The sequence below is a fragment of the Staurois parvus genome, unplaced genomic scaffold, assembly GCF_062004578.1.
Source record: "Staurois parvus isolate SC_StPar_1 unplaced genomic scaffold, SC_StPar_1.0 ptg000586l, whole genome shotgun sequence".
NCBI classification, from domain to species: Eukaryota; Metazoa; Chordata; class Amphibia; order Anura; family Ranidae; genus Staurois; species Staurois parvus.
In genome coordinates this window covers 4,199,530-4,212,791 of record NW_028318382.1, presented here as the reverse complement: position 1 = coordinate 4,212,791, position 13,262 = coordinate 4,199,530, and the positions used below count along the sequence as shown (strand labels likewise).

Below are 13,262 nucleotides of genomic sequence, written 5' to 3'. Positions count from 1 at the left end.
TAGCGCTTCTCACGCATGTGCAGTGGGCACCCGGCTGTCAGATGCCGGGGCAGGAAGAAGCTGGCGCGGGAAGACTACAGCGCTGGACCGAGGAACAGGTGAGTTCCTGCCGCAGAGAACAGCTGAGCGGCTGGACCAGTATTCTGACATGGTGGCAGCGGTGGAAATACCGGACCGGCCGCTTTATATTCACTCCATAAGACGCACTGACATTTTCCCCCCTTTTTTGGGGGGAAAAAAGTGCATCTTATGGAGCGAAAAATACGGTACTTAAAAATATATATTTTTAGTAAGGTGTATGAATGATCACATATCATAATTATGTAGTCATATCCAGACAGCAGGTGGAGCTTTACACTCATTTTCTCATATTCCTCTATGTCTTCTGAGCTAATTTGTTGTAAAAAAACATTGTTAATGCTCATTGGTTGGCTCTGTCTGAGATCTCAAAAAAGGCAGCTAAGGAGATAAGTACTCAGGTGCTGTCTTTTTAGCTCCCCCATAGTTCTCTGTGAATCCCTTGCTATGTATTAAGTGTTTATTTATAAAATAAGACTGTATGTGTATAGTGAGTGTGTGTGGTAACTCATGGGCAGCAACACGCTTTATCGTGCATTGTGGCATGCTTCTTACTTTAGCCCAGTCATTTTGAATTAACCCTAATGCAGGAGAGATAGCTTCTGTTTTCTTTTTTAACTGCAATGCACAGAAACGTACATCATGCATTCTGGTGCACTGTAGAACAAGTGTTCTGTGTCAATGCCATTGGATGTAATCTAAAATAAATGGCAACCCAACACATTGCACTTTGCTTGGTGCATTTCCATGTGTCCTCACATGGGATGGTATGAACGACCTTAATGAGTAAGAGCAACACAACTGAAATGCACTGGTGATTTTTATTGAATTAATTGTCCGTTGATTTGTGCTACCTACACTATATTGCCAAAAGTACTGGGACACCCCTCCAAATCATTGGAATCAGGTGTTCCAATCACCTCCATGGCCACAGGTGTATAAACTCAAGCACCTAGGCATGCAGACTGCTTCTACAAACATTTGTGAAGGATCTCAAGCTCAGTGAATATAAGCGTGGTACCTTGATAGGTTGTCACCTGTGCACTAAGTCCATCCATGAAATTTTCTTGCCAATAAATATTCCACAGTCAACTGTTAGTGGTATTATAACAAAGTGGAAGCAACTGGGAACAACAGCAACTCAGCCACCAAGTGGTAGGCCACGTAACATGACAGAGCGGAGTCAGCACATGCTGAAGCGCACAGTGTGCAGAGGTCACCAACTGTCTGCAGTGTCAATAACTAAAGACCTCCAAACTTCGTGTGGCCTTCAGATTAGCACAACAACAGTGCATAGAGAGCTTCATGGAATGGGTTTCCTTGGCAACATCCAAGCCTTACATCACCAAGTGCAATGAAAAGCATCAGATGCAGTGGTGTAAAGCACACCGCCACTAGACGGAGTGGAGACGTGTTCTCTGGAATGATGAATCACGCTTTTCTGTCTGGCGATCCTGACCTCAACCCGATAGAACACCTTTGGGATGAATTAGAGCAGAAATTGTAAACTAGGCCTTCTCCTCCAACATCAGTGCCTGACCTCACAAATGTGCTTCTGGAAGAATGGTCAAACATTCCCATAGGCACATTCCTAAACCTTGTGAACAGCCTTCCCAGAAGAGTTGAAGATGTTATAGCTGCAAAGGGTGGGCCAACTCAGTATTGAACTCTACAGACTAAGACTGGGATGCCATTAAAGTTCATGTGCATGTAAAGGCAGGCGTCCCAATACTTTTGGCAATATAGTGTATGTGCACAGAGGGTAGCTTCAATCTTATGCAGTTGTACTCCAGTGAGGTCTTCAGGATCTGGTTTCATTCAAGTAGTCAAAAAATGTTGACCACGTCTCTTAACCATCCTGATGTGGTGTGGTCAGCATTCTTGACTGTACATATCCTGTGGCTATTATTAATACACAATTAGATGTGATAAAGGGGTAGCTAATATACAATTTCAAATTGTCCTGTGACTGCTGTTTCCATTATCCTTCTGTTTGTATACCGACACACTAAACCTATGTTTTTTGTAAAGCAAAGACACTTTACAGTAGTAAATCTACCCAGGGAGACTCAGTCATTTATGGAGCAATGTGGAAGACAGTTGGTTGCATTGAACTTTCTAGCAGTAAATATCATGTTTCACCTATATGTAAGTATGACTTTTACAGAAAGTATTTGCATAATGGATAAAGCTGACTCTCGAGGATTTTGCAGCACGTTGCAGAGCAATGTGCCTGGGGTTTTTCATCTCACAAATGACTCCCCCCTCCTCAACCCTCCGGTTACACAGCTAGGGTTTCTAGGGAGAGTAAAAATGTTCCAGGTGAAAATGAGTAATACAAAAATCATGGACAATTCTGCTCATACAGCCACTGCCATCTCTCCTGGGGCCAGAAGTAGAAAGAAAGCTCAAACCAGTACTGACCCCATTATTGCTCCATGTACTTAATATTATATATGCACTCCATTTCATATAACCATATGTCATTAATTTACTGTACCTAGGCCTTGGGTTGTGGTATGCTGTACCATAACCCATTCTGAGGCCCAGTTTATCTAATTTGCCTCACTCAATACCCTCTACACATTGTGGATAATTGCAGGAATTTAAAGGCTTTGAAGAAATAATAATTTATTCTAACTTCCATCTCATGCAATCGTATTGGCTACAGACTAGTAATTATGGAACCATACCTGACCATAGATTAGTATATGTCTCACCAAGAATCCTACAAAGGCATATGTCTCTCTACAAACCCTAGACAGGCATAGGTCTCTTCAATCACTCTAGACAGGCATAGGTCTCTTCAATCACTCTAGACAGGCATAGGTCTCACTATGAACCCTAGATAGGCATATGTCCCTTCAATCACTCTAGACAGGCATATGTCTCACCATGAACCCTAGATAGGCATATGTCCCTTCAATCACTCTAGACAGGCATATGTCTCACCATGAACCCTAGATAGGCATATGTCCCTTCAATCACTCTAGACAGGCATATGTCTCACCATGAACCCTAGATAGGCATATGTCCCTTCAATCACTCTAGACAGGCATATGTCTCACCATGAACCCTAGATAGGCATATGTCTCTTCAATCACTCTAGACAGGCATATGTCTCACCATGAACCCTAGATAGGCATATGTCCCTTCAAGAACGCTAAACAGGCATATGTCTCTTCAATCACTCTAGACAGGCATACGTCTCACCATGAACCCTAGATAGGCATATGTCCCTTCAAGAACCCTAAACAGGCATATGTCTCTCTACAAACCCTAGACAGGCATAGGTCTCTTCAATCACTCTAGACAGGCATATGTCTCACCATGAACCCTAGATAGGCATATGTCTCTTCAATCACTCTAGACAGGCATAAGTCTCACCATGAACCCTAGCTAGGCATATGTCCCTTCAATCACTCTAGACAGGCATAGGTCCCTTCAATCACTCTAGACAGGCATATGTCTCACCATGAACCCTAGATAGGCATATGTCCCTTCAAGAACCCTAAACAGGCATATGTCTCATCACAAACCCTAGCCCTCTAGACAGATGTCTTACCAAGAAACCTAGACAGGAATAAGTCTCTCCAAGAACACGTAGACAGACATATACAATCACCGGCCACTTTATTAGGTACGCCTTGCTATCCGGTGTGGTCTTCTGCTGCTATAGTCCATTGGCTTCATGGTTCAACATGTTGTGCGTTCAGAGATTGTATTCTGCATACCTTGGTGGTACCGAGTGGTTATTTGAGTTACTGATGCCTTTATATCATCTCAAACCAGTCTGCCCATTCTCCTTTGACCTCTGACATCCACAAGGCAATTTCGTCCACACAACTGCTGCTCATTGGATATTTTCTCTTTTTCGGACCATTTTTTGTAAACCCTAGAGATGGTTGTGCATGAAAATCCCAGTAGATCAGCAGTTTTTGAAACACTCAGACCATCCCTACTGGCATCAACAACCATGCCACAGTCACAGTAACTTAAATCCCCTTTCTTCCCCATTCTGATGCTCGGTTTGAACTTCAGCAAGTCGGCTTCACCATGTCTAGATGCCTAAATGCATTTTAGGTTTGAAAAAGGAGCTGATTGTTACTCTGAAACGCCTTACCAAGGATACGGACCCATCCCCCTGACGCCACTTCTGTTTTTTTGTGTTCCACTGTGGTTTCCCTGACGTCACTTCCGGTTCCGCGGTCTTCTCCATCTCTGGGAGCTGGTGCCTCCCGTGGAACGCTGATGTCCATCTCGGCTTAGGCTCCACCTGACCCTGGACGCCGACACTAATACACCATCGGCATAGTGGCTAGCCGAGTGGCTATGGTCCTCATCTAATTCAAGGCTTTTAATTCTCTTCACACATGTGAGTGTTTTATGTATGGATCATTAAATTACTTCTTAATACTGCACTTAGAGGCGCCCCCTTCTGTTTTCTTTTATTTCTGCAGAGATACATTTTAGTCTCTTGGTGGAGCTGCCTTTAGGTGTTTTCTGTGGACTTTTAAGTTATTTATGGACTTTATATAGACTTATCACATTTTATTGCTTACTGGTTATACTCCATGTTATTTACTTTAGGTTTGCACCATATGCATATTGTATATTTACATCCGTGATGCGAGTCTCCTGTTCCACCACATCCCAAAGGTGCTCTATTGGACTGAGATCTGGTGACTGTGGAGGCCTTTGGAGTACAGTGAGCTCATTGTCATGTTCAAGAAACCAGTTTGAGATGATTTGAGCTTTGTGACATGGTGCATCATCCTGCGGGAAGTAACAATCAGAAGATGAGTACACTATAGTCATAAAGGGATGGACATGGACACCAACAATACTCAGAAAGGCCAAGGTGTTTAAATGATGCTCAGTTGGTGCTAAGGGGCCCAAAGTGTGCCAAGAAAATAACCCCCACACCATTACACCACCACCAGCCTGAGCCGTTGATACAAGGCAAGAAGGATCCATGCTTTCATGTTTACAGCAAATTCTGACCCTACCATCTGAATGTTGCAGCTGAAATCGAGACTCATCAGACCTGGTGACGTTTTTTTCACTCTTCTATTGTCCAATTTTTGGTGAGCCTGTGCGAAATGTAGCCTCCATTTAAGGTTTTTAGCTGACAGGAGTGGCACCCGATGTGGTCTTCTGCTGCTTTAGCCCATCTACTTCAAGGTTCGACAAGTTGTGCATTCAGAGATGGTATTCTGCACCTGGGTTATAACGAGTGATGATTTGAGTTACTGTTGCCTTTCTATCATCTCAAACCCATTCTTCTCTGACATCAACAAGACATTTTCGTCCACACAACTGCCAATCATTGGATATTTTCTCTTTTTCGGACCATTCTCTGTAAACCCTAGAAATGGTTTTGCGTGAAAATCCCAGTAGATCAGTATATATTGAAATACTCAGACCAGCTGTCTGACACCAACAACCATACCACATTCAAAGCCACTTAAATCCCCTTTCTTCCCCATTTTTATGCTCGGTTTGAACTTCAGCAAGCTGACTTCACCACATCTAGATGCCTAAATGCATTTTAGTTGCCGCCATGTAAATATAAAAGAAGTTGCGAGCGCTATGAAACGAAAGCAGCCACAGCATCAAAAAGGATACCAATAAACCTTACAAAAACATAAAATATAAAAGATGCGGCGCTATATCACAAGTAATGAAAATATCCAAGATATCAATATAGTGATCATAGGTGACTAATGTGATCCTGAACAGTAAGCAGAGTAACATGCAGTGCAAAAACAGTCTTTGTGGTAATTTCTCTCCTTCAAAGTGCTGATTCCATGCGGTGAACGTGAAAAGGATAAGGCTGTGCACTCACCAGATGCACAGCGTAACTGCGCATTTAGAGATAAATTATCTCTACAAGATCCACTGATAGCTCTTTAAGGTCAGGTCAAACCAGATATTCCTCCACCCGCTGGATGTTGCTGATAATCCACAGTCTCTCTCTAAGATGGCTCTACAGGTGATATGTGACTCACCAAGGGCCACAAAGAAAGGAGACCAATAGCGTGATACCGTTTAAAAGATTTTATTCTAAGCAGTATAGCATAGGTGAGGATAAATAAACAAAACAAACACTGACCATGAGGTGGATTAAAAGATGGCCGCCGGGACCTCCATGGTGCCGGCGGCAGGAAGATAATGACGCTGTAGCTCCTACCCTGACGCGTTTCGTGCTAACCGCACATCATCAAAAAGGGGATAAGCTTCAGCCTGAAGCTGAAGCTTATCCCCTTTTTGATGATGTGCGGTTAGCACGAAACGCGTCAGGGTAGGAGCTACAGCGTCATTATCTTCCTGCCGCCGGCACCATGGAGGTCCCGGCGGCCATCTTTTAATCCACCTCATGGTCAGTGTTTGTTTTGTTTATTTATCCTCACCTATGCTATACTGCTTAGAATAAAATCTTTTAAACTGTATCACGCTATTGGTCTCCTTTCTTTGTGGCCCTTGGTGAGTCACATATCACCTGTAGAGCCATCTTAGAGAGAGACTGTGGATTATCAGCAACATCCAGCGGGTGGAGGAATATCTGGTTTGACCTGACCTTAAAGAGCTATCAGTGGATCTTGTAGAGATAATTTATCTCTAAATGCGCAGTTACGCTGTGCATCTGGTGAGTGCACAGCCTTATCCTTTTCACGTTCACCGCATGGAATCAGCACTTTGAAGGAGAGAAATTACCACAAAGACTGTTTTTGCACTGCATGTTACTCTGCTTACTGTTCAGGATCACATTAGTCACCTATGATCACTATATTGATATCTTGGATATTTTCATTACTTGTGATATAGCGCCGCATCTTTTATATTTTATGTAGTTGCCGCCATGTGATTGGCTGATTAGCAATTTGTGCTACCAAGCAATTGAACAGGTGTACCTAATAAAGTGGCCGGTGAGTATATACAAACTGCACACCAAACGTACCTAATAGATTACAAGGTCTTCTAACAAATACGTATTCCACGTATCTAACAAGTACGTATAAATACTATATATATGGGGGGTGCATGCCGCCCTGAGTGACACCTTTTGCATGGGGTGACACCGGACCCGCTCCATGTAAAGGTAAGTTTTAATGCAAGCTGACGATCCCTGCAGGATGGATCGGATCTGTGAATTCAGCATAATGGATTGAAGTCCGATCTATTATCCTCCCCAATCCGCAGATCCGATCCATCCTGCGAGGATCGTTGGCTTGCAACCTATACGGGGCTAACTGATCTCCGCACAAGCTCCACAAAAATGTAAGTTTTAAAGCAAGCCGACATGGAGCTCGTGGAGAGATCAGTTACCCCTGTATAGGTTGCAAGCCGACGATCCCCGCAGGATGGATTAGATCTGCGGATTGGGGAGGATAATGGATCAAACTCCGATCCATTATGCTCAATCCGCAGATCCGATCCATCCTGCGGGGATCGTCGGAGGGGGTGTCACCAAGTGTTTCGGCACAGGGTGACACCAACCCTAGGGACACCCCTGTGTGTGTGTGTATATATATATATATATATATATATATATATATATATATATATGTGTGTAAAACATGTTTTAGCAGATTCTGTGACATTTCTCTCTCCAGCCTATTAACAATGCGAATTATTAACAGGATTAACCCTTCGGAGTCCAGTGTGTAGGCTGCTGCTCAGCCAGTGAACTCATATTACATAGCTCCAGAGCATGAGCTCACCCTCACTGCTCTGCTGGGGGCTGGGAGAGGAGGAGAGTACAGAGGGAGAGGGAGGGAGGCAGGCTTCTGTGTGTTCAAAAAGTGTTCAAGGATACAGGGCTGAGACTTGAAGGAAAACTTCTATAGCACTGCAGCCAGGGACCATCATCAGAGCCCGCCTGACAGAGGCCATCCGCCTGGAGGCTGCTGCTACTGATCTGTGAGTGTGTGGGGTGGAGATGGATGAGGGTGGGTGTGTAGAGAAGTTAGAGCAAGGTTTTACACTGCAGACTGATAGGCAACACACAGGCTGTACATTATATTATGACCAGCAGCCTGCCTCTGAAGACCTAAGTGATACTCTGCAGAGCCAAAACTGCCTCTAAAGATCTCACATAAAGTAGTATGGCCTGTCACTGCAGAGCTGACACATTCAGAGATGACACTCTGCAGGGTGACAGATCTGTGTCTTAAGGGTTGACATATTTGGGAGTGATACTCTGCAGAGTAACAAAAACAGTATCTTACATTTTAGCACATTCTAAGTGATGCTCTGCAAGGCAGCAAAACCTTTTTGTCTGGAGATTTACATTAGGGTGCAATCCTCTGCAGGTTAAAGAAAAAAAAAAATACAGTATATGACACTGATGCTTTGCAGGTGACTTGTAGCCCTTTTTCAGAAAAAAAGGAAGTAATACTCTGCATTTTCCAAAACTGTATTCTGAATATTTCACAAATGAGGGAGTGATAATCTGCATGTGGTGCACAGCCCGGCTCTGGGGCACTTAAAGAGTAGTGAGTGATGATCTGCAGGTAGTACTTAGCCTGACTTTGTGAGACTGACACCTAAAGAGCAATGATCTTCAAGTGGCACCCAGTCTAGCTCTGCGAGAGCTTACACAGTAGGGAGTGATATTCTGCACACACAAAGTCTGTGTATGAAGATCTTACCTATTCGGGAGTGATGCTCTGCAGATGGCAGACAACTTGCCTCTGCAGAACATGCACAGCAGAGAGTGCTAGTCTGCAGGCACAAAGTCTGTGTATGAAGATCTTACCTATTAGGGAGTGATGCTCTGCAGATGGCAGACAACCTGGTTCTGCAGATGGCAGACAACCTGGTTCTGCAGAACATACACAGCAGAGAGTGCTAGTCTGCAGGCACAAAGTATGTGTACGAAGATCTTACATATCAGGGAGTGATGCTCTGCAGATGGCAGACAACCTGGTTCTGCAGAACATACACAGCAGAGAGTGATAGTCTGTAGGCACAAAGTCTGTCGGTAAAGATTTCATATGTTAGGGAGTGATATTCTGCAGGTGGCCCCCAGCCTGTCTGTGAAGATCTCACCCAGGCGGTCTGTTGTACAGATGTTGCGGTGTGTTCTCATGGATGCTCTGGAAGGCTCATTGTGAGTGTGATCCATTGTCAGGGAAGTGTGAGCGCTTCACTCATCACAATGTAATTGCTGATTGTCTTGTGGCACTTTCCTTGCAGGGAGTCCTGCGTGTCTACATACTTCACATAACAGAGCTGAGCGATGCTGTGCTACATGGTACATACACGCTTTATCTGGATGTGTGATGGTCCTATGTGTACTACAAAACATTCCGAACCAGCCTAAGAGTGAGATATTCCGTGTATTCTGTGAGCAGTGCTCTGTATGAATTACATGCTTCCTATGAGTGATGCTTTGCATGTATGAAATAGCCTTCTACGAGTGATGCTGTGCATGTATTATATAGCATAGTGTAAGTGATTATATGACTGTATTACAAAGCCTCTTAGGAGTGATGTTCTCCCTGTATTACATAGCCTCCTAGGAGTGATGTTCTCCCTGTATTACATAGCCTCCTAGGAGTGATGTTCTCCCTGTATTACATAGCCTCCTGGGAGTGATATTCTGCCTGTATTACATAGCCTCCTAGGAGTGTTGCTCTGCCTGTATTACATAGCTTCCAAGGAGTGATGTTCTTCCTGTATTACATAGCCTCCTAGGAGTGTTGCTCTTCCTGTAATACATAGCCTCCTAGGAGTGTTGCTCTTCCTGTAATACATAGCCTCCTAGGAGTGTTGCTCTTCCTGTACTACATAGCCTCCTAGGAGTGATGCATTTCCTGTATTACATAGCCTTCTAGGAATGATGCATTTCCTGTATTACATAGCCTCCTAGGAATGATGCATTTCCTGTATTACATAGCCTCCTAGGAGTGATGTTCTGCCTGTATTACATAGCCTCCTAGGAGTGATGTTCTGCCTGTATTACATAGCCTCCTAAGAGTGTTGCTCTGCCTGTATTACATAGCCTCCTAGGAGTGATGCATTTCCTGTATTACATAGCCTCCTAGGAGTGATGCATTTCCTGTATTACATAGCCTTCTAGGAGTGATGTTCTGCCTGTATTACATAGCCTCCTAGGAGTGATGTTCTGCCTGTATTAGCCTTCTAGGAGTGATGTTCTTCCTGTATTACATAGCCTCCTAGGAGTGATGTTCTGCCTGTATTACATAGCCTCCTAGGAGTGATGTTCTGCCTGTCTTACATAGCCTCCTAGGAGTGTTGCTCTGCCTGCATTACATAGCCTCCTAGGAGTGTTGCTCTGCCTGTATCACATAGCCTCCTAGGAGTGTTGCTCTGTCTGTATCACATAGCCTCCTAGGAGTGTTGCTCTCCTGTACTACATGGCCTCATATGAATGATGTGCTGCCTGTATTACATAGCCTCCTATGAGTTAGGCTGAGCATGCATTACATTACCTTCTATAAGTATTGCACTGCTGGTATTACGTTGCCACCTACAAGTGATGTTCTGTCACTATTACATAGCCTCCTATGAGTGATGCTTTTCCTGTACTAAGCCTTCCATCAGTTATGCTCTGCCTGTATTACATAGCCTCTTATAAGTGATGCCTTTGCTGTATAACATTGCAACCTATTAGTGATTATTTGCCTGTATTACATAGCCTCTTTTAAGTGATGTTGTCCTGTATTACATAGCATCCTACAGAATGAGTGATTCTCTGCTTGTATTACATAGCATTCTATGAGTGATTCTCTGCCTGTATTACACACCCACCTATGAGTAATGCGCTGCCTGTATTGCATAGCCACAGATGAGTGATTATCTCCTGTATTACTTAGCCTTCTATGAATGATGCTCTTCCTGTATTACATTGCCTCCTATGAATGATGCTCTGGCTGAATTACATCGCCTTCTATGAATGATTCTCTGCCTATATTAAACACCCTCCTATGAGTGATTCTCTGCTCATATTACATAGTCCCCAATGAGTGAATTATCTACCTGTATTTCATAGCCTTCTATGAGTGATTACCTTCTGTATTACATAGCCTTGTATGAATTATGTTCTTCCTGTATTACACAGCCTCCTGCGAATGATTATCTGCCTCTATTGCATTGCCTCCTATGAGTGATGCTCTGTCTGTATTACATAGCATTCTATGATTCTCTGCCTGCATTAAACACCCTCCTATGAGTGCTTATCTTCTGTTTTACATAGCCTTGTATGAATTATGTTCTTCCTGTATTACAAAGCCTCCTGTGAATGATTATCTGCCTGTATTGCATTGCCTTTTATGAGCGATGCTCTGTCTGTATTACATAGCATTCTATGAATGATTCTCTGCCTGTATTAAACACCCTCCTATGAGTGATTATCTTCTGTATTATTATTAATATACAGGATTTATATAGCGCCAACAGTTTGTGCAGCTCTTTACAAAATGAAGGTAGACATTACAGTTACAATACAATTTGGTACAAGAGGAAACAGAGGGACCTGCTCATTAGAGCTTACAACCTAGGAGATATTACATAGCCTTGCATGAATTATGTTCTTCTCCTGTATTACACAGCCTCCTGTGAATAAATATCTGCCTGTATTGCATTGCTTCCTATGTGTGATGCTCTGCCTGCCTTACAAAGCATTCTATCAATGATTATCTGCCTGTATTAAACACCCTCCTATGAGTGAATCTGTCTCTGTACTAGATACCCTCCTGAGAATGATTCTCTGCCTGTATTATATAGCATTCTGTGAGTGATTCTCTGCCTGTATTATATAGCTTTCTATGAGTGATTCTCTGCCTGTATTATATAGCATTCTATGAGTGATTTTCTGCCTGTATTATATAGCATTCTATGAGTGATTCTCTGCCTATATTATATAGCATTCTATGAGTGATTCTCTGCCTGTATTATATAGCTTTCTATGAGTGATTCTCTGCCTGTATTATATAGCATTCTATGAGTGATTCCCTGCCTGTATTATATAGCTTTCTATGAGTGATTCTCTGCCTGTATTATATAGCATTCTATGAGTGATTCTCTGCCTGTATTATATAGCATTCTATGGGTGATTCTCTGCCTGTATTATATAGCATTCTATGAGTGATTCTCTGCCTGTATTATATAGCATTCTATGAGTGATTCTCTGCCTGTATTATATAGCTTTCTATGAGTGATTCTCTGCCTGTATTTTATAGCATTCTATGAGTGATTCTCTGCCTGTATTTCATAGCATTCTATGAGTGATTCTCTGCCTGTATTTCATAGCATTCTATGAGTGATTCTCTGCCTGTATTATATAGCTTTCTATGAGTGATTCTCTGCCTGTATTATATAGCTTTCTATGAGTGATTCTCTGCCTGTATTATATAGCTTTCTATGAGTGATTCTCTGCCTGTATTATATAGCTTTCTATGAGTGATTCTCTGCCTGTATTATATAGCATTCTATGAGTGATTCTCTGCCTGTATTATATAGCTTTCTATGATTGATTCTCTGCCTGTATTATATAGCATTCTATGAGTGATTCTCTGCCTTTTTTTCATATTCTCCTGTAAGTGATGCTCTGTACTAAATAGCCATTTGTTAGTGATGCTCTGCATGCCTTACATATCCTCCTAGGAGAAATTGTCTGATATATATATGATACATTATAGCTTTAGGCAATTCTGTAGTTAGATTCTTGCCTGCCACGAACAATTTCCTCTATACCTTGTGTATTTAACTGGAAGTGATGATCTGCATTGTGAAACACATAACCTATTAGTTTTGCTCTGTAGTTATTAGTTGTCATGGAAGACAATGCTCTGCATAGCTTTTTGTTGAGTGACTTTCTACCTAAACTGGGTGGATGAGTGATTCTCAGCAGATTTAACAGCCAGCACTGAGTGACATTCTACAGGTATTACATATACTGTAATGTGATGTTCTGCATACATCAGCTTGTATAGAGAGATGATCTGCAGATAGCACTGTATGATAAGTCATGATCTGCAGATAGCACTGTATGATAAGTCATGATCTGCTATTACCACAATAGTCTTTATTTATATTTTCAAAGTTTCGGGGAAAATTAGGGAAGGGAATTGTTTAAAAAGCAAAAAAAAAAAAATACAACATGTAACTTCCTGTATGTACAAATATAGTCAGTGAACTGTGTGGCGGGGTCTACG

At 42.5% G+C, this 13,262-nt stretch overlaps 1 protein-coding gene across 2 annotated transcripts in view; it reads left to right on the top strand.

Annotated features, from left to right (window-relative positions):
• The first annotated feature begins 7,862 nt into the window (after positions 1-7,862).
• The window catches only part of LOXL2 (lysyl oxidase like 2), a 143,469-nt gene continuing 138,069 nt past the window's right edge, over positions 7,863-13,262 (top strand). Inside the window, exon 1 of one of the 2 annotated variants that reach the window (XM_089692477.1) lies at positions 7,863-8,001. The gene's annotated coding sequence lies outside the window, so the exon portion shown is untranslated. The remainder of the gene's footprint in view (positions 8,002-13,262) is intronic. The other variant, XM_089692478.1, reaches the window with a different exon arrangement.